Source organism: Salvelinus alpinus, chromosome 12 (assembly GCF_045679555.1).
Source record: "Salvelinus alpinus chromosome 12, SLU_Salpinus.1, whole genome shotgun sequence".
In the NCBI taxonomy this organism is placed as follows: Eukaryota; Metazoa; Chordata; class Actinopteri; order Salmoniformes; family Salmonidae; genus Salvelinus; species Salvelinus alpinus.
The window spans coordinates 10,727,992-10,751,973 of NC_092097.1; the positions used below are offsets into that span (position 1 = coordinate 10,727,992).

At 44.4% G+C, this 23,982-nt stretch overlaps 1 protein-coding gene across 4 annotated transcripts in view; it reads right to left on the reverse strand.

Moving 5' to 3' along the window:
• LOC139535486 (voltage-dependent calcium channel subunit alpha-2/delta-2-like) overlaps window positions 1-23,982 on the reverse strand; it is a 228,217-nt gene that overhangs the window by 158,842 nt on the left and 45,393 nt on the right. The gene's annotated exons all lie outside the window — the stretch shown is intronic.

Below are 23,982 nucleotides of genomic sequence, written 5' to 3' on the forward strand. Positions count from 1 at the left end.
AAAGGATATGAACAAAATGTGCACACGTGGCTACATGCAGCTCTTGCTATGATCTCAAAACAAGCGCATCTACCCACGACCACAGCTGTAAACACAGTCCAAGTTCAAAGTAAATGCATAGATCCATATATGGCAATGGTCTATTTGCATATAGGCTTACTGCAGCTCTGATTGGTTATGGCGCACCGGTCTGTGTACAGTATGAGCCTGAGCCGTGCCTGTCAATGCAACAGAACCCTACTCCAATACGCTCTGCGCTATACCTGTATTTTGGTTACAGGGTCTGTGAAAATGCAGGAATCATGACTAGGTCTTTAGGTGGCTTCTATTTTTCCATGTTTTTTTACCCCCTACCCCTTTCAGTTATACGAGAAAGCGAGTATAAAAATGCAGGCATGGTAAATTAGGCAAGGGATTTTGTTCTTTTTACATTTTTTATATATAACAGGGATATAATAAGGGTGTCTGTGTGTATGTGTGGTGCCCCCTACTGTGAAAACAGCCCAACGTTCCCGGTGACAGCTGTCAGGGCCTAACAGCTCCTTTTCAGAACAGAAGACCATCATTTGCCTTGTTGGCTGCACCAGGAGACCAGGAACCATGCTCCCCATCTGCTTGGAATCAAAGCACTGCTCCCTGGGGTCAGTGGCAGGCTATGGACATCAGGCCAGCATCCACACATACACAGGCAGATTTATTGACCTCAACATCATTTATTTGTACTGCAACATCCTGGCTTCCATTAGCTACATACCTGCGTGCACACACACACACACACACATATTCACTTCAATGCATTTCTATCAATTGTGCTACATCTCCACAATCATTTGAGTTGAACGTCAATAAAGGCAGCAGGTGATTGGATGGCCTCTGTCCCGATAACCCTGGTAATAGGGATGAGGCAGATCATTATTAGTGATGGGAAATTTGGCTCTTTTTACTGACTCGGATCTTTTCGACTCGTTCTGTCAAAAGAATTCATGTCGCGAATCATTTTTTTCATTTGAGTATGTAATGCCCAAAGCACACGGGCCCCTCTAACGGTGAATGATGAATGGAAAATTCTAAAGAGTCATGATTCAACAAGCCTTTCGTTCACATTTCGTTTACTATAAGGGGCTTATTGAAGCTGTCATAAAAGTGTGCTTTAAACAATGTACATTTGTGATTGGTACGCTTCCACATAAGGTTACTCCTTGATTCCTTTGAAACGATGTCTAGTTGTCGCCCGCAACCAGACTAGATTGCGGAATGCAATTGCTTGACTGCGGCGAGGGTGATAAGCACAATATATATTGAGTTTGCGGAGCAGTGGGTTTTGGTTCTACAAATCTGTGTCCATCAAAACATTCCATAATCAATGAATTACATTCATTTCTGCACGATGTGATCAATTATCAGTTCTAAACATGTCTTTTTCTTCTCTATGCTGCTTGCAACATTATCTATTTTCACGCGCGCGCACACGTGATAGACAGCTGTTGGTCGGCGCACGTCTCCCGAGCTGCTGAGCCGGAGAAGGGCGTATCAATCCTGCTGTAGAATGAATTGCGGACGGCAGGTCAAACGAACGACTAAAATCAATAAGTCACACAGAAACATGTATCATGACTATCGAGTCAGTAAAAAGAGTGGTTAAAAAACAAACAAAATATTGTTCACGCACTGCACATATCTATTATGACAATGAAGCGGAGCACGAGGAAATGTGGAAGGTTTTTGAGTATACACCAAGATCAAATAACCTACATTATAATCCTCACGCCTACAGACATACTGTGTCTTACTCTCTCTTGAAATAGATTGTTATACACGCACAAGGTGCTATTATGAGCACAGTGCCCATTTCATTGTTCTTTGACATACACCTACATAACACATATGTTCTACTCGATTGCAGATGTGTTTTGAAAAGCCCCTTTCGTATGAAATTATCTTTTTCAATTGTACCCTCTAGACGAGAGAACAACTGACAAAAGTACTGCCTTGCCGCAAAAAAAATTGAAATAAACATTTAGCGATTCTGCAAAACCATTCAAAAACTCAAGTGTTTCTCTCTGTCTCTCTCTCATTCTCTCTCTCTGTCTCAGTAGATGCAAAACCACACACGGGAGACTGCATGGAAATATATGTTTTATGCGTCTTGGGGAGATGGCTGTATAAAAAGCACAAAGCAGTCATTTCCATGTATTTGTCTCTGGCTGACGGGGAGATGGAGTGAGGCAGATGCCGTTTCTACAGCCCGAATGAGAGTTGCTCAGAAACACAGGAACCATTTTCTCCTTTTAATGAGAACTCTGATGATTAGACAGAGAATCAAAAGCCCCCCATTTCCTCCTCCCTGCCTGTCTGCCACACACAGTCACTTTAATGAGGGATTGTGTGTGAGACAGGAGGACAATCCAAAATCAATATTCCTCAAAATGTACATTGATATTTGGTTTAAAAAAAGAAAAATGCTACTGCATGAGAGTCTGAGAATCAGTCAAATAAGTGTGCATTGAAGACTGAACAGATCAGAAACAGATCCTGAAATGTCTCTAATGTGAGAGATAGGTTCCAGTGAATGGGTGGTTGTGACCTTTCTCTGTAGGAACGAGTGATGGAACGGCCCAATACTGGAGAAAGAATAATGTGTGGATACAATCCTGTGTATTTATCATGTTCCGACCTATCTGTGTGCGTTGCTATGACCTCTGAAGAAGGAGTCATCTGAAGCTCCCTTGTTGCTATGTGTTCATGTTATCACATATGGTTCTGGAGGTGTTCTCATCTCATCTGAAGGTGAAACAGGAATCACTTTAGGAAGGTTAGGTGCGTGTTTGTTTATTTGTGAGTTGGTGAGTATCTGAATTAATCTCTGTGTGTGTGTGTGTGTGTGTGAGAGAGCGAGAGAGAGAGAGAGAGAGAGAGAGAGAGAGAGAGAGAGAGAGAGAGAGAGAGAGAGAGAGAGAGAGAGAGAGAGAGAGAGAGAGAGAGAGAGAGAGAGAGAGAGAGAGAGAGAGAGAGAGAGAGAGAGAGAGAGAGAGAGAGAGAGAGAGAGAGAGAGAGAGAGAGAGAGAGAGATGTAATGGTTTTGCTGCTGCAGGTTGTAACAGATGGTTGCTAATGGAGGTTCATAGATCTGAATGACAAGGACCAGGGAAACGGGCCGGGGTTTGCAGAGGGGAGGTGATGATGTGTATATGTGTGTGTGTGTGCATGCATGTGTGTGTGCATGTGTGTCTGTATATACACTATATATACAAACGTATGTGGACACCCCTTCAAATTAGTGAATTCAGCTATTTCTTTTCACACCTGTTGCTGACAGGTGTATAAAATAGAGCACACAGCCATGCAGTCTCCATAGACAAACATTGGCCGTAGAATGGCCTTACCGAAGAGCTCAGTGACTTTCGTGGCACTGTCATAGGATGCCACCTTTCCAACAAGTCAGTTCGTCAAATTTCTGCCCTGCTAGAGCTGAAAGTTCTATGAGCAACAACGGCTCAGCCGTGAAGTGGTAGAACACACAAGCTCACAGAACGGGACCGCCGAGTGCTGAAGCGTAGACATTGCCATTGACGGCTTCCACCATTTTAAAGTAGTCAACTGGGTGGGGATTCCTATGAGTTGGGAGCAATCAGCCAATGAAGAATAATAAAATGTATGACTTTAAAATGGAGAGTCTCAATGGCCCTGCCCATGCTGTCACATACGCCATAATGGCACAGATACAAAGATGAGTCTTCTATCGATCTACGGCATGTTGTTCACACAGGTATCTGCCCTCTCATTGGCTAGAATGGTACCACCTGATCTTGCCTCCTTCCGCCTGCCTTCCTTCTTTGAGGACATGTATTTCCATTGTTAGAGTGGTCACTCAAATATCTTGTCAATATAATAGACAATCTTTGCACTTACTTACTTTCTTCCTTATAAACACCAGTCTGTCTGTCTTAAACAATGTTCGCTTTAAGCTGCACGCGTGCGTGGGCGCGCAGCTCCCCCGGGACTGCCACGCAGAAGAAATATCAGCCTGCAGAGAAGCACGAAATTGAACTTCACTCAACTTTCAAGAGTTTCCCCCTCACGGCCGACCCGCTCATTAGGCAGGATTAGGCGGCCGCCTGTGGCGGCAGATTGACGAGGGCGGCATTTTCTGAGCTAAACTGACTAAGACGCACTTCCAACAACAACACATAAACCCTAACATAATTCTGCCCAAAAACAATAACAATTTCTCTCAACCAGTGGCATATGGGCTTTTTAGGTGAGCCCTGATCATGCCCTGTGATAAGCAGTGCCCACTTTGTCAAAGGCAGGGGTGCAAAATATTTTGCTTGTCCATTCCCAGCTCACCTCTCCAGGGTGCTGTTGGAGAGACGCATCGCTGTGGTGCTGCACCAATGTTCTGTCAAAAAAAACATAAATCATGCAGCAGGAACAGGATATGGTAGAAAGAGTATGTGGCCTTTTCTCTAGCCTACAGGCTGGAGATAAAATGTATGACAATGTAATGAGACAGACACTTTTTACATCATGCAGGTTTCGTTGATCAAATAGCCTAACCTAAATGGCACCTAATCAAATAAAAAATGCGCTGTCACGTTAACAAACAACATATCCTAAAAACAGGACAGGTCAAAGTAAAATGGACAATATGGAATGGACAACCAGGCTACTCACAACTGCTGTCCATGAGTTTCACCCCATTGTCATGATCAGTAGTTTTAAGTGTGTATCCATACATTTTTGACAAGCTGATCAAAGTGATAAAATCAAATACTTCTGCATTTCCCGCTGTGTAAGCCCATTGCAAATAGTCTCAAGATATACGCCTGATAAAGTTGGGTAGTTGACATTCAGAGCTTAAATAGCCAAATTGATTTAGTCACAGGAATCAGGACTAATAAACACAATGCAATGGCCTGTTTTGCAAATGGTGAGAATATCACATAGACGGGCATTTATAAAATAAAATTTCAGCACTGTAGCTACACCTTTGTAAGCAAGGGCTGCTCGTCTTTTGGAAGTCTTTTTTTTGGTGCAGTCCGGAACGGCCTTGATTTCCACATCCACAGACATAGATATTTGTCCGGTCCGGACAAATTCGGACCATATCATAGACCCGATTTCAACGTCCGGAAAATGCATATTTTCAACGTCTGGAAAAAACTAAACATTTGTTGTATGCAGAACACATCGGAGTACGATTCTATTGCATTGGCATGCACGACTCAGACCGTACTCCACACAGACCAGTGCGGCATAACCAATCAGAGCTGCAGTAGGCCTATATGCAAATAGACCATTGCCATATCTGGATCTGTGCCATTCACTTTGAACTGGACTGTGTTTACAGCATGAGTGGTCGTGAGTAGATGCCCTGATTGTTTTTTTCAAAGGTCTCGTGGAATGTAGGCCTACATTAAACACCACAAATTGGCTGCTACTGTAGGCTGAATGATAGAACAGCTATTTCCATGTTAAAATGTTATGGGATGCATTGTTTGTGATGGTATGTCACTCTGGTAGACCTACATTGTTATCAAAATGACCACTGTCTGAAATTGTAACTTAAAACGGATGAAGCCTCAGTGTTCACAGAATTTTCACAATGTTGAAGTTTGCGCTAAGTGCCAAAAAATATAAGAGGGAACATTGCTCTCAACCCTCCCAGCCCTGTCCTAAAACCTCCACACGAACCCCCTGACAGGTGAGGCCTTGTTCTGGGTTTTCCACCAAACTCCAATGACTGGAATCAACAAGAACAAATTTGATAAGAATTCTGATTAAAAAATTGTTAAATATTTTTGTATCTCTGCTATTTTTGGAGAGTCAATGCGGCCTACTTCCCATGTTCTTCGGGTCCTGATGGGACCCGGGTGCTATAACTACCTCTCTAACTGCCTGAAGGAAATGGAAAACGAAATTGCTTTCTTACAGGCTCTCATACCTACTCTCCTTTTTGGTGTAATGCATTGCTTGGTTCTTGTTTTTCTCACAGCATCCACAAAATGAGCTCACCTTAAAAACAGACGCCTTTAACAGGCATGTTGTAGTATTAACCGGTGAGGTTCATAAGATATTCAACCCTATCTGACCTCTCTTAGCACTGCTCGTGCACACTCATTACGGGAGCCTTGTAAGTCATTAAGCTGCCTAAATGAGCACAAGCCATGCCCAGGGCTAGTAGCTATTACTGAGCTGCACGCAATGTCCAAGCGAGGTTAAATAGTGGTGGGCTTGGATGATGTGTAATTCTATGACGAGTGAGGGCATTACGTCAACTAGCTGGCATCACCAAGGTTGGCACTTCCTACCGTGTAGGGCTTAACTGTTTTACTGCATGGTGGCTGTACAGTCATCTACATGGTGGCTACATACAGTATGGAGCGTTGTACTGCAACTACAAAGTCCAACCTAGTCTATCCCAGAGATCAGTGTGGATGCTATACAGTCTTTTACCTGGTGGTTACATGCAGAGTACTGTATGGAAGTTGCCTAAATCCAGACTGATATCCCAGAGTGATATAAACCATCAGTATGCGTGGAAAGTCGTCTAATGTGATCTACTGCCGACATTACAAATGAGTGCTGAGGAGAGGAGCGAGGCTGTAGGGAAATCTCCCAGAACTCTTAGAGACAAACAACTCATTCATTTAACGCCTTCATCCTTCATCACTTAACGCCAACAGGAGAGACATAATTGTTGGCCGTCGGTGCTGTCGTCGTTCATTGTGAATTCGCCAGCTGCTGTCATGTTTGTGCTATTGGGAATAGTCCGTGTATTCCTCGAACTAGTCTTCATGACTTAGAGATTATATGCCTCTGGAGAACAAGAAGCACTCGTCCTTATGACTAAAGACACCGAGATGACACACACAATCAGAAAGCTCTGAGCAGAGAGACAACTTGCTAACACAAGCCAACAGACTCCTTTCACCTGTCACCCGAGGGAGAGGAAGAGCAGTAACCATCCCGCTGATCCTCCAGCAGTGTCATAGCCAACAGTCAGCCCTGTGCCCAATACTCCAGATGAAAGTCCCTCCCCAAAAGCACCAATTGAATCTACAACCACACTCCACCAACACTCAGACATCTGGGCACTTCCACTGAAGGCTATTCCACTGAAAATGATGGAAATCTCAACTACATAGTAAAGTAGTAATGACACAATTGTGTAATGGTGTGCTTATTTTTAGTCCGTGGCTCTTTAAAGCACCGAGGGCTAAATTTAGCTGTTTGAAATTGGTGATTCGTGCCGGGTGCCTCTCCAATTAAAGCGAGTCGCCGAGGCGCCTGAAAACTCACTGGGATGCCGACTCAAATCATCGACCACCGCAGACCTCTTAGCAGTGGGTCAGGGTCCTGGGAATCTGTTAGTGTGTAGGTGGGTGTGTTTGTGTGTGTGCATCCAGGTGGGAAGGCAGGATTGTGCCTATGCATGTGTATAAGTGTGTGTGTGGCGTGTGCGACGAGTGGTAGTGTTGTTACGATACCAGAATTTTGACATCGATACCAGCTTAAGTATCAGGATACTCGTTACCAAAAAGAATGGCACTTGATCTACTGATCAACTCCTCTGTTCAATCGTTGGGCATCTTTTGAATTCAATACCATTGCATTGTCATTTTTTTTATGTAAAACATATATGCGTTAATGAATCAATTCAGTTATACAATCAAGTTGTTTTCACCAATCTCACTACATAACAAAATAATGGTAAACATTCATTTGAATGGTAAATCTCTATTGATAAACTGGGCAAATCAAGATGTAGACCTAGACCTATTCACAATACAGTGGAATGCATATTCAATAGGAGTGTGTGCATGCATTGAGTTATTGAGCTTGTTTCAGCCGATTTCATGGGGCTACAGATAGCAAACAAACTGTTTCCCTTCCATTTGAGACTTATTTTATTGTACTGATCAACAACATTTGCATGAAGGTAGCAATCTCTTCTTTTATAAAAGTGCTCTGTAGGACCAAGTAATTATGTCATTCATAAGGCACATTCACACATTCAGTTCATTCGGTGAGGGAGAGTCGTGAGGGAGAGACGATTAATTGATTAGGTGACAATCAGCTTTTAAATCAGCATATTTTGCATGATGTTTTGCATATAATCACAAACAAGGTACTAGGGTAGTGATTTGATGTTAGCTTCAGCTGTAAGCTAGCCAGAAAAGTTAGCCTACAAAGCTGGAAGCTACCAGTATCTTCTTGAAATTGTAAAGTGTTCTAGCCTGTAATGGACATTGTTTTGCGAACAGTAATGAACACTTTCAACATGTCTACATGCAATGTTGCATTTAATACATTATTCAAGTGTGCTACGTTCTGTGCAGCATGAGTGTGGCGCTAACATGATGCAGCCCAGACTCCCAGTGTAGTGGTACCTCAGAACAGGCTAGAGTGCGTTCGCGTTATAGAAGGGACATCGGCTGCGCTGATACACAAAATGGATCCTCTCAATCAGTACACGACGTGAGACACATTTGACAGAAGTACCGAAAAGGATTTGACAAAAGTAACAAAAATTTGAGTACAAAACCATTGGGCTATGTCCTAGTATTGAAAAAGTAGGCTTCCTGAAGTTTCGGTAAAGGTGCAGAGTGGCGATTCGTCATTCAGGGCAGCCCACCACTATCCTGGAGACGGCACGGTTTTGCATGACCTTCTAGCATTCAATCATGTCACAAATAACATATCAGTCAGCAAACAATGTTATGTTTTAAAAATCGCTTGAGCTAATAAAGCATTTGTGGTCACTTCCTCGTTTGTATTGTTATTTTGATCAGTTTTCTTTGAGTAAGGCAGCTCCCTGCTGCAGCTGCTTCAGCCTCACTCAGTGCTTTGTTGCGGGGGGGCTAGCCAGGGAAGGCATCCAATCCAATCCAATGTTATTGGTCACATACACATGGTAAGCAGATGCTTATGCTTTTAGATCCGACAGAACAGCAGTATCTAACAGGTAATATCTAACAATTCCACAACAAAACCTAATACACACAATCTAGTAAAGGGAATGGGATGAGAATATATACGTATAAAATATATGGATGAGCAGTGACAGAGCGGCTAAGATGTAATAGATCGTAAAGAATAGATAGGAAGGATACAGTATACCGTATATACATACGAGATGAGTAATGTGAGATATGTAAACATTCTTAAAGTGAGATTATTAAAGTGACTAGTGTTCCATTTATTAAAGTGGCCAATGATATCAAGTCTGTAGGTAGGCAGCCACCTCTCTGTGCTAGTGGTGGCTGTTTAACAATCTGATGGCCTTGAGATAGAAGCTGTTTTTCAATCTCTCTGTCCCAGCTTTGACGCACCTGTACTGACCTCGCCTTCTGGATGGAAGCGGGGTGAACAGGCAGTGGCGAGGGTGGTTATTGTCCTTGATGACCTTTTTTGCCTTCCTGTGACATCAGGTGTTGTAGGTGTCCACAGTGATGCGTTGTGCAGACCGCACCACCCTCTGGAGAGCCCAGCGGTTGCCGTACCAGGCGGTGATACAGCCCGACAGGATGCTCTCAATTGTGCACCTGTAAAGGTTAGTGAGGGTTTTCGGTGACAAGCCACATTTTTTCAGCCTCCTTTCAGTCTGCAAACTTGATGATTGAGTTGGAGGCGTGAACGGCCACGCAGTCGTGGGTGAACAGGGAGTACAGGAGAGGGCTGAGAAAGCACCCTTGTGGGGCTCCAGTGTTGAGGACCAGCGGAGTGGAGATGTTGTTTCCTACCTTCACAACCTGGGGGTGGCCCGTCAGGAAGTCCAGGACCCAGTTGCACAGGGCGGGGTCGAGACCCAGGGTCTAAAGATGAATGATGAGTTTGGAGGGTACTATGGTGTTGAATGCTGAGCTGTAGTCAATGAACAGCATTCTTACATAGGCATTCCTCTCTTCCAGATGGGATAGGGATGTGTGCAGTGTGATGGCGATTGCATCATCTGTGGACTTATTGGGGCGGTAAGCAAATTGGAGTGGGTCTAGGGTGACAGGTAGGGTGGAGGTGATATGATTCTCTCAAAGCACTTCATGATGACAGAAGTGAGTGCTACGGGGCGATAGTCATTTAGTTCAGTTACCTTTGCTTTCTTGGGAACAGGAACAATGTTGGCCATCTTGAAGCATGTGGGAACAGCAGACTGGGATAGGGATTGATTGAATAGGTCTGTAAACACACCAGCCAGCTGGTCTGCGCATGCTCTGAGGACGCGGCTAGGGATGCTGTCTGGGCCGGCAGCCTTGCGAGGGTTAGCACGTTTAAGTATTTTACTCACGTTGGCCACGGGGAACGAGAGTCCACAGTCTTTGGTAGCGGGCCGTGTCGGTGGCACGGTATTGTCCTCAAAGCGCGCAAAGAGGCTGTTTAATTTGTCTGGGAGCAAGACGTCGATGTCCCCGACTGGGCGGGTTTTCTTTTTGTAATCCGTGATTGTCTGTAGACCCTGCCACATACGTCTCGTGTTTGAGCCGTTGAATTGCGACTCCACTTTATCTCTATACTGACGCTTAGCTTGTTTGATTGAGGGAACAACTACACTGTTTGTATTTAGTCATGTTTCCAGTTGCCTTGCCATGATTAAATGCGGTGGTACGTGCTTTCAGTTTTGCGCGAAAGCTGCCATCAATCCACAGTTTCTGGTTAGGGAAGGTTTTAATAGTCACAGTGGGTACAACATCTCCTATACATTATAAACATTATAAACTCGCTCACCGAGTCAGCGTATACGTCAATGTTATTGTCTGAGGCTACCCGGAACATATCCCAGTCCAGGTGGTCGAAGCAATCTTGAAGCGTGGAATCCGATTGGTCAGACCAGTGTTGGATAGATCTAAGCATGGGTGCTTCCTGTTTTAGTTTCTGCCTATAGGAGGGGGGCAACAAGATGGAGTCATGGTCATATTTGCCAAAAGGAGGGTTTGGGAGGGCCTTGGATGCATCGCGAAAGTTAGAGTACCAGTGGTCGAGTGTGTTACTCGCTCGTGTACTGCAATCGATATGCTGATAGAATTTCAGTAGGCTTGTTCTCAGATTAGCTTTGTTAAATCCCCAGCTACAATAAATGCAGCGTCAGGATATATGGTTTCCAGTTTGCATAAAGTCGAGTGAAGTTCCTTGATGGCCGTCTTGGTATCCGCTTGCGGGGGGATATACACGGCTGTGACGATAACCGAGGAGAGTTCTCTTGGGAGATAATACGGTCGGCATTTGATTGTGAGGAATTCTAGGTCAGGTGAACAAAAGGACTTGAGTTCTTGTATGTTGTTACAATTACACCATGATTCGTTAATCATGAAACATACACCCCCGCCCTTCTTACCAGAGAGATGTTTGTTCCTGTCGGCGCCATGCACTGAAAATCCCGTTGGCTGTATGGACTCTGACAGCATGTCCCCAGCTATCTAGCCATGTCTCCATGGAACAGAGTATGTTACAATCCTGGATATCTCTTTGGAAAGCAACTCTTGCCCTAATTTCGTTGACTTTGTTAACTAAGGACTGGACATTAGCGAGTAATACACTCGGAAGCAGTGGGTGGTGTGCGCGCATCCGAAGCCTCACTAGAAGACCGCTCCGGCACCCTGTCCTCCAACGGGAGGGTTGTTTTGGGTCGGCCTCTGGAATCAGTTCAAATGCCCTGGGAGGTGCAGACAAAGGATCCGCTTTGGGAAAGTTGTATTCCTGGCCGTAGTGCTGGTTGTGCTGGTAAGTTGACGTCTCTCTGATATCCAATAGTTCTTCCCGGCTGTATGTAATAACACTTAAGGTTTTCTGGGCTAACAATGTAATAAATAATACATAAAAAAACTAAATACTGCACAGTTTCCTAAGGACTCAATCGGCGCCATTTTTCTCTTGTTGATCTTCTCTAGTAGTGTGCAATTGGCTGCGTGTGATTGCTACGTGCTCAAAGGTTCGGATGGGTGAGTGAATTCATTGGGACAGTGCATGACTGCAACATGTACTGGTATGGTCCGACAGCTTCAGCCCCCTTGAGTGCTGCTATAGAGATAAAGTACATTAGTAGTGCCCACCCAAGAAGGCTCAATGTTATTGGTCACGGATAAATTGATGTCATATCTCCGGTAGCTGATTGGACTGATGGACTCAACTTCAAAGTTGTTTATCATCTTCTAGCTAGTTAGCGAGCTGAAATGCCATAATGAATTATGTCGACTGTCTCCTAGCAAATTATTTCAGAACTTTGCGTTCTGAACTTTGCGTTCCGCCACGGAACATGAAAATAAGGCCTTAAAGAAATTAGAGATAAAACACGATTGGTTTGGATGGAAGCAGTGGTTAAAAGCTGTTTAACGTACCTAGATACGGCGTGTCTTGTTAATGTTTGATGTTTAGACTGTAATAACCCATAGAACTGTAACTATACAATTGTTGATGCAAGGGAGTAGCTTTATAAATGTGGCTACATTATTCTTAACATAGCATCTTGTTAACAGGCAGGCAAACACAACTGCACTGTTTGGGCTGCGTTCCAATACTCAGACAATGATTACCAATACTGCAGACCGATGCTGAAATTGATTCTAAAGTAATATAAACTTTACTGTATAAAAGTGTGCTTGACTTGGTCGTCTGTGCAATTAGATCTAAAGGTATGGGAAGTAACCTATAATCTGATCATAACCCAAATGTTATAAGGTTTGTGTGTTGCTCAAATTCCTTTCTGAGATTTGGTTATTATGATGGTGCATTCGATGTGTAGTCTGTAGTGTAGTAGTTTCGATGCATATTCGCTTTTTTGATTGAGTTTGCCCCACCAATATTTTCATGTTAAAGTCGCCACTGGCATGTGCACACACACAAATGTGTGCATGCCTGTGTGTGTGTGTGTGTGCATTTGTCTTTGTAAATGATTTATCTATGTGTCACACGATGACAGATGACGTAGAGCTGGCCCGTCTGGGCCGTCTTGATTTCCATGGTCAGGCTAGGGGAAACAGAGGCTTACGCAGAGTGACTGATTTCCATGGTCAGGCTAGGGGAAACAGAGGCTTACGAAGAGTGACTGATTTCCATGGTCAGGCTAGGGGAAACAGAGGCTTACGAAGAGTGACTGATTTCCATGGTCAGGCTAGGGGAAACAGAGGCTTACGAAGAGTGACTGATTTCCATGGTCAGGCTAGGGGAAACAGAGGCTTACGCAGAGTGACTGATTTCCATGGTCAGGCTAGGGGAAACAGAGGCTTACGCAGAGTGACTGATTTCCATGGTCAGGCTAGGGGAAACAGAGGCTTACGCAGAGTGACTGATTTCCATGGTCAGGCTAGGGGAAACAGAGGCTTACGCAGAGTGACTGATTTCCATGGTCAGGCTAGGGGAAACAGAGGCTTACGCAGAGTGACTGATTTCCATGGTCAGGCTAGGGGAAACAGAGGCTTACGCAGAGTGACTGATTTCCATGGTCAGGCTAGGGGAAACAGAGGCTTACGCAGAGTGACTGATTTCCATGGTCAGGCTAGGGGAAACAGAGGCTTACGAAGAGTGACTGATTTCCATGGTCAGGCTAGGGGAAACAGAGGCTTACGCAGAGTGACTGATTTCCATGGTCAGGCTAGGGGAAACAGAGGCTTACGAAGAGTGACTGATTTCCATGGTCAGGCTAGGGGAAACAGAGGCTTACGCAGAGTGACTGATTTCCATGGTCAGGCTAGGGGAAACAGAGGCTTACGCAGAGTGACTGATTTCCATGGTCAGGCTAGGGGAAACAGAGGCTTACGCAGAGTGACTGATTTCCATGGTCAGGCTAGGGGAAACAGAGGCTTACGCAGAGTGACTGATTTCCATGGTCAGGCTAGGGGAAACAGAGGCTTACGCAGAGTGACTGATTTCCATGGTCAGGCTAGGGGAAACAGAGGCTTACGAAGAGTGACTGATTTCCATGGTCAGGCTAGGGGAAACAGAGGCTTACGCAGAGTGACTGATTTCCATGGTCAGGCTAGGGGAAACAGAGGCTTACGCAGAGTGACTGATTCAATCTGTCAAGTGCATTTTTGCCATCCATGCACACTGTCCGGTCAGAGCTCCTGTATTCCCTCACAATCAGTATGATGGCAGAGTCACAGAGCATCTCCGTCATATCTGCACAATACCCCCCACTATTTACTGTATCCTCCTCACTAGGGTTTAACATTTTCCAGAGAATCTACCAATTTTCCTTCCCGAGAAAATTGCAATTACCAGGCTTCCCAGTATTCCCGTTCAAACTGGAATTTCTCTTTAAAAGCATATACAGTGCATTCAGAAGATATTCAGACCCCTTGACCTTTTACACATTTTGTTACGTTACAGACTTATTCTAAAATTGATTAAATCGTTTTTTCCTCATCAATCTACACACAATACCCCCATAATGACAAAGCATTGGAAATATTGGAAATATTTACAAATGTATTAAAAATATATATATCACATTTACATAAGTATTCAGACCCTTTACTCAGTACTTTGTTGAAGCACGTTTGGCAGTGATTATTGATTATGCAGATAGCAGAGCAGACACGGCCATATGAAGACAGATTTAGACATTTCCTTTAAAAGTTCCATTTGACGTCACGCTGTTCAGAGAAATAATTTATTATAGTTGACCAGTTTCTCGTAATTATTTATCCAGGGAAAAAAGGGAGTGGGTTTGACCAGTAAATGCCTGTAAATCTCGGTAACCCGGTTCCCGCCATTAAACCCTTCTCGTCACACTACACACAACCACACACCCTCGTTACTACCCACCCACGCACCTTGACGCTTTCATAAAACTCCTCCTGCTCCACCTAATCTGGTCTCCTATCCTAATACAAAGCCCTATAACTAAACATGATCAATCATCCTCCATATAGACCTTCTGACCCTGCCCTTTGAACTTTCAACAACACAACATTCAATTCTTCATCAGCACCACCTGGCTGTAGAAATCAAGTCAAAGTATAAGCCTGGGCACTGAAGTCAGTTAAACGTCTAGTTTTGATTTACATTTGGTTGAGTTGTCAACTAACGTGAATTCAAAGTGAAATCCACTGCAAAAATGCACCAAGTCATTGGATTTAGGTGAAAAATTGGGTGAGAAAAAGACCAAATAGCGTTTCGTTGATGACGTTGTGCAAATCCAATCAGTTTTCTACATTGATACAACATCATCACATGTTGTATCAACATGGAAACAACGTTCATTCAACCAACGCGCTACACAGGGTAGTGCGTACGGCCCAGTACATCACTGGGGCTGAACTCCCTGCCATCCAGGACCTCAATACCAGGCGGTGTCAGAGATAATTGTCAAAGACTCCAGCCACCCAAGTCATTGACTGTTCTCTCTGCTACCGCACGGGCAAGCAGTACCGGAGCACCAAGACTGTGACAAAAAGGCACCTGAACAGCTTCTACCCCAAAGCTATAAGAGTGCTGAACAGTTAATCATATGTCTACCCGGTCTATTTACATTGCCCTTTATTATTTATTCATTTATCTTAATTGTTTTGCACTGACTCCCTTGCACTGGCTCTATGCACACTCACTAGACTCTACCCCCACAATCACAAATACTACACTGACACTCCGATACACACTCACACATAGACACACTTTACATACACTGCATACACGACATGGCCAAAAGTATGTGGACATCCCTTCAAAGTAGTGGATTCGGCTATTTCAGCCACGCCCGTTGCTGACAGGTGTATGAAGTCAATCACACAGCCATGCAATCTCCATAGACAAACATTGGCAGTAGAATGGCCCGTACTGAAGAGCTCAGTGGCTTTCAACGTGGCCGAGCGCTGAAGCCCGTAGCGCGTAAAGTTCCAAACTACCTCTGGAAGCAACGTCAGCACGAGAACTGTTTGAAATGGGTTTCCATGGCCGAGCAGCGACACACAAACCTAAGCTCACCATGCGCAATGCCAAGCGTCGGCTGGAGTGGTGTAAAGCTAGCCGCCATTGGACTCTGGAGCAGTGGAAATGCGTTCTCTGGAGAAATGAATCACGCTTCACCATCTGGCAGTCAGACGGACGAATCTGGGTTTGGCGGATGCCAGGAGAACGCTACCTGCCCCAATGCATAGTGCCAACTGTAAAGTTTGGTGGGATAGGAATATTGGTCTGTGGCAGTTCTTCATGGATCGGGCTAGGCGCCTTAGTCCCAGTGAAGGGAAATCTTAACGCTACAGCATACAATGGCATTCTAGACGATTCTGTGCTTCCAACTTGCAACAGTTTGGGGAAGGCCCTTTCCTGTTTCAGAATGACAATGCCCCTATGCACAAAACGAGGTCTATACATAAATGGTTTGTCGTAATCAGTGTGGAAAAACTTGACTGGCCTGCACAGAGCACTGACCTCAACCCCATCGAACACCGTTGGGATGAATTGGAACGCAGATGCCTAATCGCCCAACATCAGTGCCTGACCTCACTAATGCTCTTGTGGCTGAATGGAAGCAAGTCCTCACAGCAATGTTCCAACATATGGTGGAAAGCCTTCCCAGAAGAGTGAAAGCTGTTATAGCAGTAAAGGGGAGACCAACTCCATATTAATGCCCATGATTTTGGAATGAGATGTTTGACGAGCAGGTGTTTGGTCATGTAGTGTATATCCTGATTGCCTAGTCACTTTTATCCCTACCTACATGTACATATTGTATTACCTCAACTTCCTCATACCCCTGCACATTGACTCGGTACTAGTACTCCTTGTATACACTGATGGAAAAGTACTAAATGGTCATACTTGAGTAAGAGTAAAGATACCTTATAAGAAAATGACTCAAATAAAAGTGAAAGTAACCCAGTAAAACACTACTTGAGTAAAAGTCTAAAAGGTTTTAAATACAATTAAGTATCAAAAGTAAATGTAATTTCTACAATATACTTAAGTATCAAAAGTAAAAGTATGAATAATAATAATAATTTTTATTTTTACAGATAGCCTGGGGCACACTCCAACAGTCAGACATCATTTACCAAGGAAGCATTTTTGTTTAGTGAGTCCGCCACATCAGAGGCAGTAGGGATGACCAGGGATGTTCTCTTGATAAGTGTGTGAATTGGACCATGTTCCTCTCCTGCTAAGCATTCAAAATGTAACGAGTAATTTTGGGTGTCAGGGAAAATGTATGGAGTAAAAAGGACATTATTTTCTTTAGGAATGTAGTGAAGTAAAAGTAAAAGTTGTCAAAAAAATAAATAAATAGTAAAGTAAAGTAGAGATACCCCCAATTGAAAATCTTTTTACACCACTGCTTGTATATAGCCTTGTTAGTGCTTTTATTGTGTTACTATTTCCTTTTTTTATTTAGCAAATATTTGTCTTTTTAACTCTGTACTGTTGGGAATGGCCTCGTAAGAAAGTATTCCACTGTAAAGTCTACACCTGTTCTATTCGGCGCACGTGAACAATACAATTTCATTCGATTTTTGCCCAGTGGCTTGATACCTGCCCTACTTGTTGTCATGGAGCTTAGTTAGTTCATACTCATCCATGTCTGTCTGGTGGAAAGAAAGGTTTAAGCCCTGCAACCATGACAAGAAATACCCAGGAAAAGTGATACGTGTATAAAACAAAACAGCCTAGAGGCATCCATTCATTGACAGACTATAACTCGTTATAGTGGAGATGTACAGAGACGTGTATAACTGGATCAAATCAACCTCGGTCCCTTCTTCTATTCCAACAGGCCCTTCTGTGAAAAATCCCCGGACCGGCTTTCACAGTGGCTGTTTTGCTGCTACTCCCTCTCACTGATCGGAATGTGACGAGACCGTAACACTGTGTAGCTCTAGGCACTTCTCATTGTGCTTTGACGAATCCCCAACCAGCAGTCCCTGATCGACATCCTTATAATGCTGCCTCCTCGGCATACAGGCTTTGATTGACAGCCTGGTGGATGTTCAGAAACATCCATCAGGCCTGGTTCACAGGGACACAGAGGCCCAACTGAACGTCCAGCCGCTGCTTTGACACAGAGCGGAGGGAAGAGGAGATGCGATCAAAGAAGCCCGGGAAGAGAGAGGCAGGCCCAGATCACTCTAACAGGAATCACTTCTGCCTGGCGTTTTATACCCACGAACAAGTTACATGGAGAGCTCTGTTCTCTTTCATGCTAGCTGTTAAAAGGCTGTCAAACCACCGCCTCTCGTACAGCTAGCTGTGTGCCTTGCCGCTCAGATAACACACACTTGTCGCAGACACACACACACACACACACACACACACACACACACACACACACACACACACACACACACACACACACACACACACACACACACACACACACACACACACACACACACACACACACACACACACACACACACACACACACACACACGTGCAGGAGAGTACCATCACCCATTTACACACACGCATATCTGAGTCTCTGCCACTAAGATATCCCTCTCTCTCTTGTGCTCCTCTATTCCACAGGATGTTGGTTATTGAGGCCCCCTTTCATGTAACAGAATAATGCGTACAGAGTTCAGACCAGGGTTTAGTTCATTACTGTACTGTATCATTCTGGAGGAGCTCCTGGCACTGCCGGGCCAGCTCGTTAAAACGCATGGCTAATACGGGAAGAGTGACTCATCGTGTTGCTTGACAACACAACTTAACATCTTACTTTGGACATCCCTGATTTATGCCGAACGCTGACAACAACACGAGAGAGTGAGAAGAAGAGGGAAGAGAGGAGCCAGACGGACGGACCATAACACAGTTGTTTCAGAGCATCACACACTGGTTGAATCAACCTTGTTAGCCACGTCATTTCAATGGAATGACATTAAACCAATGTGGAATAGACGTTGAGTTGACATCTGAGCCCAGTGGGACGAGGCATTAGACGGGATACAATTTCACATGACTGTATATGAGAGCCTAAAGTGTATTATGAGTTTGTTTCCATTCCCAGTAGTTTGGAACTAAGCATTTAGAGTCACTTTGCATTTGTTCATCAGTGGAATAAACATACTCTCTCCACAGTCTACTAAAGTATGGCCACTCTTGGGAAGGACTTCATGGTTTGCGTCTCCATGTGCACAAATTAAACGTACAAGCTATTTCTAGCTCCCATTCTGATTACTGCGCCGGATTTAAACTTTCATGGGAGTAAATAACCATGAAGGAGGGAGTAGAAATTCTCTGGCATGAAAAGCAGCACCATACATGTCATTCCATCCTCTCATCCAAACTGCACGTCAACGAACATCTGCGTAGCCTGGCGCTAAAATACAAGCGGTTCTATTTTTTGGACGCTTGACGAGCTGCAAGTCCCGCTTCTCCCATCTCCTCATTGGTTTTTTAGGAGCATATACCCACGTGGTGATTTAAAGATGACCTGAGGTCCACACTCCAGTCAACGTTGGTTGCCAACCGCCATATAAAGTCCACAGAAGAAGAAGACTGAAGGAGGAGAGATTACTCGATACTAACTAGGTTTACCCTTTTTTATCTGTGGATTAATTGTGGGAGTGGAGAACACATGATTTGGTGTGACTCAAAATGGGTCAAAAGTCTACAAAGGTACAAGAAAAAAAGGACCGTGTACATTTCAGGTAAAATAACAACCCAATGTTTATATCCCAGGACAAATTAGCTAGCAACAGCAAGCCAGCTAGCTAAATGCCCATGAATGTTTCATGTACTGTATTTCGACCTGTCCCCAAATGAATATAGTTGGTTCAGAGTTTGTTTTGATATTTCAACCTACATGTCCTTTGTTGCAGGTAACAGTTAAATAAGATGAGAAAAAATAAGAAACCCTCACACTGCTCTTGATAGTATCACTGCTCTTCAATAAGATTTACCTATCGGCCTCAAGGCCTTTGTCAGAGCTGATGAAGGCCTTGAGGCCGATACGTAAATCGTATTAAAGAGCAGTGATACTATCAAGAGCAGTGTGAGGGTTTCTTATTTTTTCCAACCTGCGTATCCTGATCGCGTCTGGTGTGGATGGACAAAGTCAACATGCGGGCGATGGCGCACGAGGACACACACACGTCAGCATGTAAGGAGTCTGGTTCCACTTCACACTATATACAGTTGAAGTCGGAAGTTTACATACACTTAAGTTGGAGTCATTAAAACTCGTTTTTCAACCACTCCACAAATGTCTTGTTAACAAACTATAGTTTTGGCAAGTCGTTTAGGACATCTACTTTGTGCATGACACAAGTCATTTTTCCAACAATTGTTTACAGACAGATCATTTAACTTATAATTCACTGCATCACAATTCCAGTGGGTCAGAAGATTACATACACTAAGTTGACTGTGCCTTTAAACAGCTTGGAAAATTCCAGAAAATTATGTCATGGCTTTAGAAGATTCTGATAGACTAATTGACATCATTTGAGTCAATTGGAGGTGTACCTGTGGATGTATTTCAAGGCCTACCTTCAAACTCAGTGCCTCGTTGCTTGACATCATGGGAAAATCAAAAGAAATCAGCCAAGACCTCAATATAAAAATAACACAACCTGAAAGGCCGCTCAGCAAGGAAGAAGCCACTGCTCCAAAACCGGCATAAAAATGCCAGACTACGGTTTGCAGCTGCACATGGGGACAAAGATCATACTTTTTGGAGAAATGTCCTCTGGTCTGATGAAACAAAAATAGAACTGTTTGGCCATAATTACCATTGTTATGTTTGGAGGAAAAAGGGGGAGGCTTGCAAGCCGAAGAACACCATCCCAACCGTGAAGCACGGGGGTGGCAGCATCATGTTGTGGGGGTGCTTTGCTGCAGGAGGGACTGGTGCACTTCACAAAATAGATGGCATCATGAGGTAGGAAAATGATGTGGATATATTGAAGCAACATCTCAAGACATCAGTCAGGAAGTTAAAGCTTGGTCGCAAATGGGTCTTCCAAATGGACAATGACGCCAAGCATACTTCCAAAGTTGTGGCAAAATGGCTTAAGGGCAACAAAGTCAAGGTATTGGAGTGGCCATCACAAAGCCCTGACCTCAATCCTATAGAAAATGTGTGGGCAGAACTGAAAAAGTGTGTGCGAGCAAGGAGGCCAACAAACCTGACTCAGTTACACCAGCTCTGTCAGGAGGAATGGGACAAAATTCACCCAACTTATTGTGGGAAGCTTGTGGATGGCTACCCGAAACGTTTGACTCAAGTTAAACAATTTCAAGGCAATGCTACCAAATACTAATTGAGTGTATGTTTACTTCTGACCACTGGGAATGTGATGAAAGAAATAAAAGCTGAAATAGATCATTCTCTCTACTATTGTTCTGACATTTCACATTCTTAAAATAAAGTGGTGATCCTAACTGACCTAAGACAGGGAAGTTTTACTAGGATTAAATGTCAGAAATTGTGAAAGCCTGAGTTTAAATGTATTTGGCTAAGGTGTATGTAAACTTCCGACTTCAACTGTATGAATCCCTAATGGAGTTGATTCAGAATTGATTCAGCTAATGTCATTAATTTTCTGTTTAGCGCAATAATTTATAATTTGGTGAAATGAAACAGATGAACTGTTTTCCATGTAGTTTTATGAGCCTTGTGTTCTTAAATGACCAGAAAATGACTCCCTTCTCTCCTTCGCCTGTTCTCTCCTCCCTCTGTTCTCTCCTCCCTCTGTTCTCTCCTCCCTCTGTTCTCTCCTCCCTGTGTTCTCTCCTCCCTCTGTTCTGCCCTCCCTCTGTTCTCTCCTCCCTCTGTTCTCTCCTCCCTCTGTTCTCTCCTCCCTCTGTTCTCTCCTCCCTCTGTTCTCTCCTCCCTCTGTTCTCTCCTCCCTCTGTTCTCTCCTCCCTCTGTTCTCTCCTTCACCTGTTCTCTCCTTCGCCTGTTCTCTCCTCCCTCTGTTATCTCCATCCTCTGTTTTCTCCATCCTCTGTTCTGCCCTCCCTCTGTTCTGCCCTCCCTCTGTTCTGCCCTCCCTCTGTTCTCTCCTCCCTCTGTTCTCTCCTCCCTCTGTTCTGCCCTTCCTCTGTTCTGCCCTCCCTCTGTTCTGCCCTCCCTCTGTTCTCTCCTCCCTCTGTTCTCTCCTCCCTCTGTTCTCTCCTCCATCTGTTCTCTCCTCCCTCTGTTCTCTCCTTCCTCTGTTCTCTCCTCCCTCTGTTCTCTCCTCCCTCTGTTCTCTCCTTCCTCTGTTCTCTCCTCCCTCTGTTCTCTCCTCCCTCTGTTCTCTCCTCCCTCTGTTCTCTCATTACTCTGTTCTCTCCTTCCTCTGTTCTCTCCTTCCTCTGTTCTCTCCTTCCTCTGTTCTCTCCTTCCTCTGTTCTCTCCTTCCTCTGTTCTCTCCTTCCTCTCGTTACTCCTGCTCTCTTCCATTTCCTTTTGCTCTTCAAATTTTTCCCTTTCTCTCTCGCTCTTTCTCTCCAATCATCTCTCTTTCTCCATCTCTTTCTCACTCCATCTCGCTCTTTCCCTCCATTTCTTTCTCTCTGCCTCGCTCTCTCTCCTCTCTCTCGCCCTCCATCTCTCTCTGCCTTGTTGCTCATTTTTAAATCTATGAATTTCTGAACATCATTTCGCTGGTTTTTCCTGAGCCTCGGGTGGACATTCTCATTCCATCCCTTCTCTTTTTTCACCTCGTTTGCTCTGCTCCCTCCTGAGTGAGCACTGGAGATGGGATGTGAGGTGACAGTGTGGTCCAGGAGGTTAGGCCAACAGGGGGATGGGAACGAAGGGCACGATGGGCACACAGGCATGGGGAGGGGAGAGGCGTGGGCACTGCACTACACTGAGCTCACAGGGCACCCCTGCCAAAACGGGCCGGAAGGTCAGTGCCAGTCCAATTTCATTCCCACGCACAGCATGAGTACGGGGCACATTGTGATACAGTACCTTTCCCCTTTAAGGGTCCGTGCTACAGAATTAGACATGCTGCCTGTCCCTTTAAGAGGCTGTGCTGTGATGCTCGGGGTTACTGTGCCTTCTCCTGTAAGACACCGTATTGTTAAAATCTATCCTCAACTGTCCATTCAAGAGGCTTGGCTGGTGAAAGCAGCAGCACTTTTGCCTTGAAGGCACCTTTGAGGGCAGCACAGACAGAAGGAGAGAGGAGTAGTCTACAGCCTTCCTCCACCACAACACCCTGCACACACACACTCTCTCTCTCTCTCTCTCTCTCTCTCTCTCTCTCTCTCTCTCTCTCTCTCTCTCTCTCTCTCTCTCTCTCTCTCTCTCTCTCTCTCTCTCTCTCTCTCTCTCTCTCTCTCTCTCTCTCTCTCTCTCTCTCTCTCTCTCTCTCTCTCTCTCATCCTCCCTCAGAGCAGTATGGCTCTGTGGCTCCACTCTTCCTGTAGGCTTTAGAGCCGCTCTATGTGTGCATCTCTGCACTGTGTGTGTGTGTGTGTGTGTGTGTGTGTGTGTTTACCCTCAATGTGTGAACATGCAGCGTGCACATTTTCGTGAACTCTAACCTAGTTCCATTCAGAGGACATTCGCCGACAACATTACAGAAAACGCACCAACTAGCTCTAGTGTAATGAATACAAACTCTGATTATCAAACGTAGATCTGGTTAGGTAGAATGGTGCGTTCACAGTGTCCTGCACATGTGAATGCACAGCCAATTTGAGCCAAACAACCTATGAACTGCTTTGTCAGACAGCCTAATAAAGCAGAATATTTTTCGTTTTTACAAATCACATTTTTCGGGATTAGTTCAAACAGTGAATCTATCATGCTCCGTAACATGATAGGCTTTTTGAAATATGCAATCTGATTTGGAATATTTTCTCTCTGCTCTCTCTTGGAGGGTGAGCGGCGGGGGTTGAGACTCGGCACCGGGTGCAAGAAACAAACCAGTCAGAGGGCATGTCTAAACATAATGATGGAAATAATTGTCTCCCCTCAACGGTCACCTCTAAAACACTCCCCTCCTCTCTGGATGTTTCCCTTCGGTCACTAGAACAGCACAACTATCTTCAAGGACATTCCGTTCCCTTCGTAAACCCTCGAACCCTTTAAGAAGATATGAAACTAAC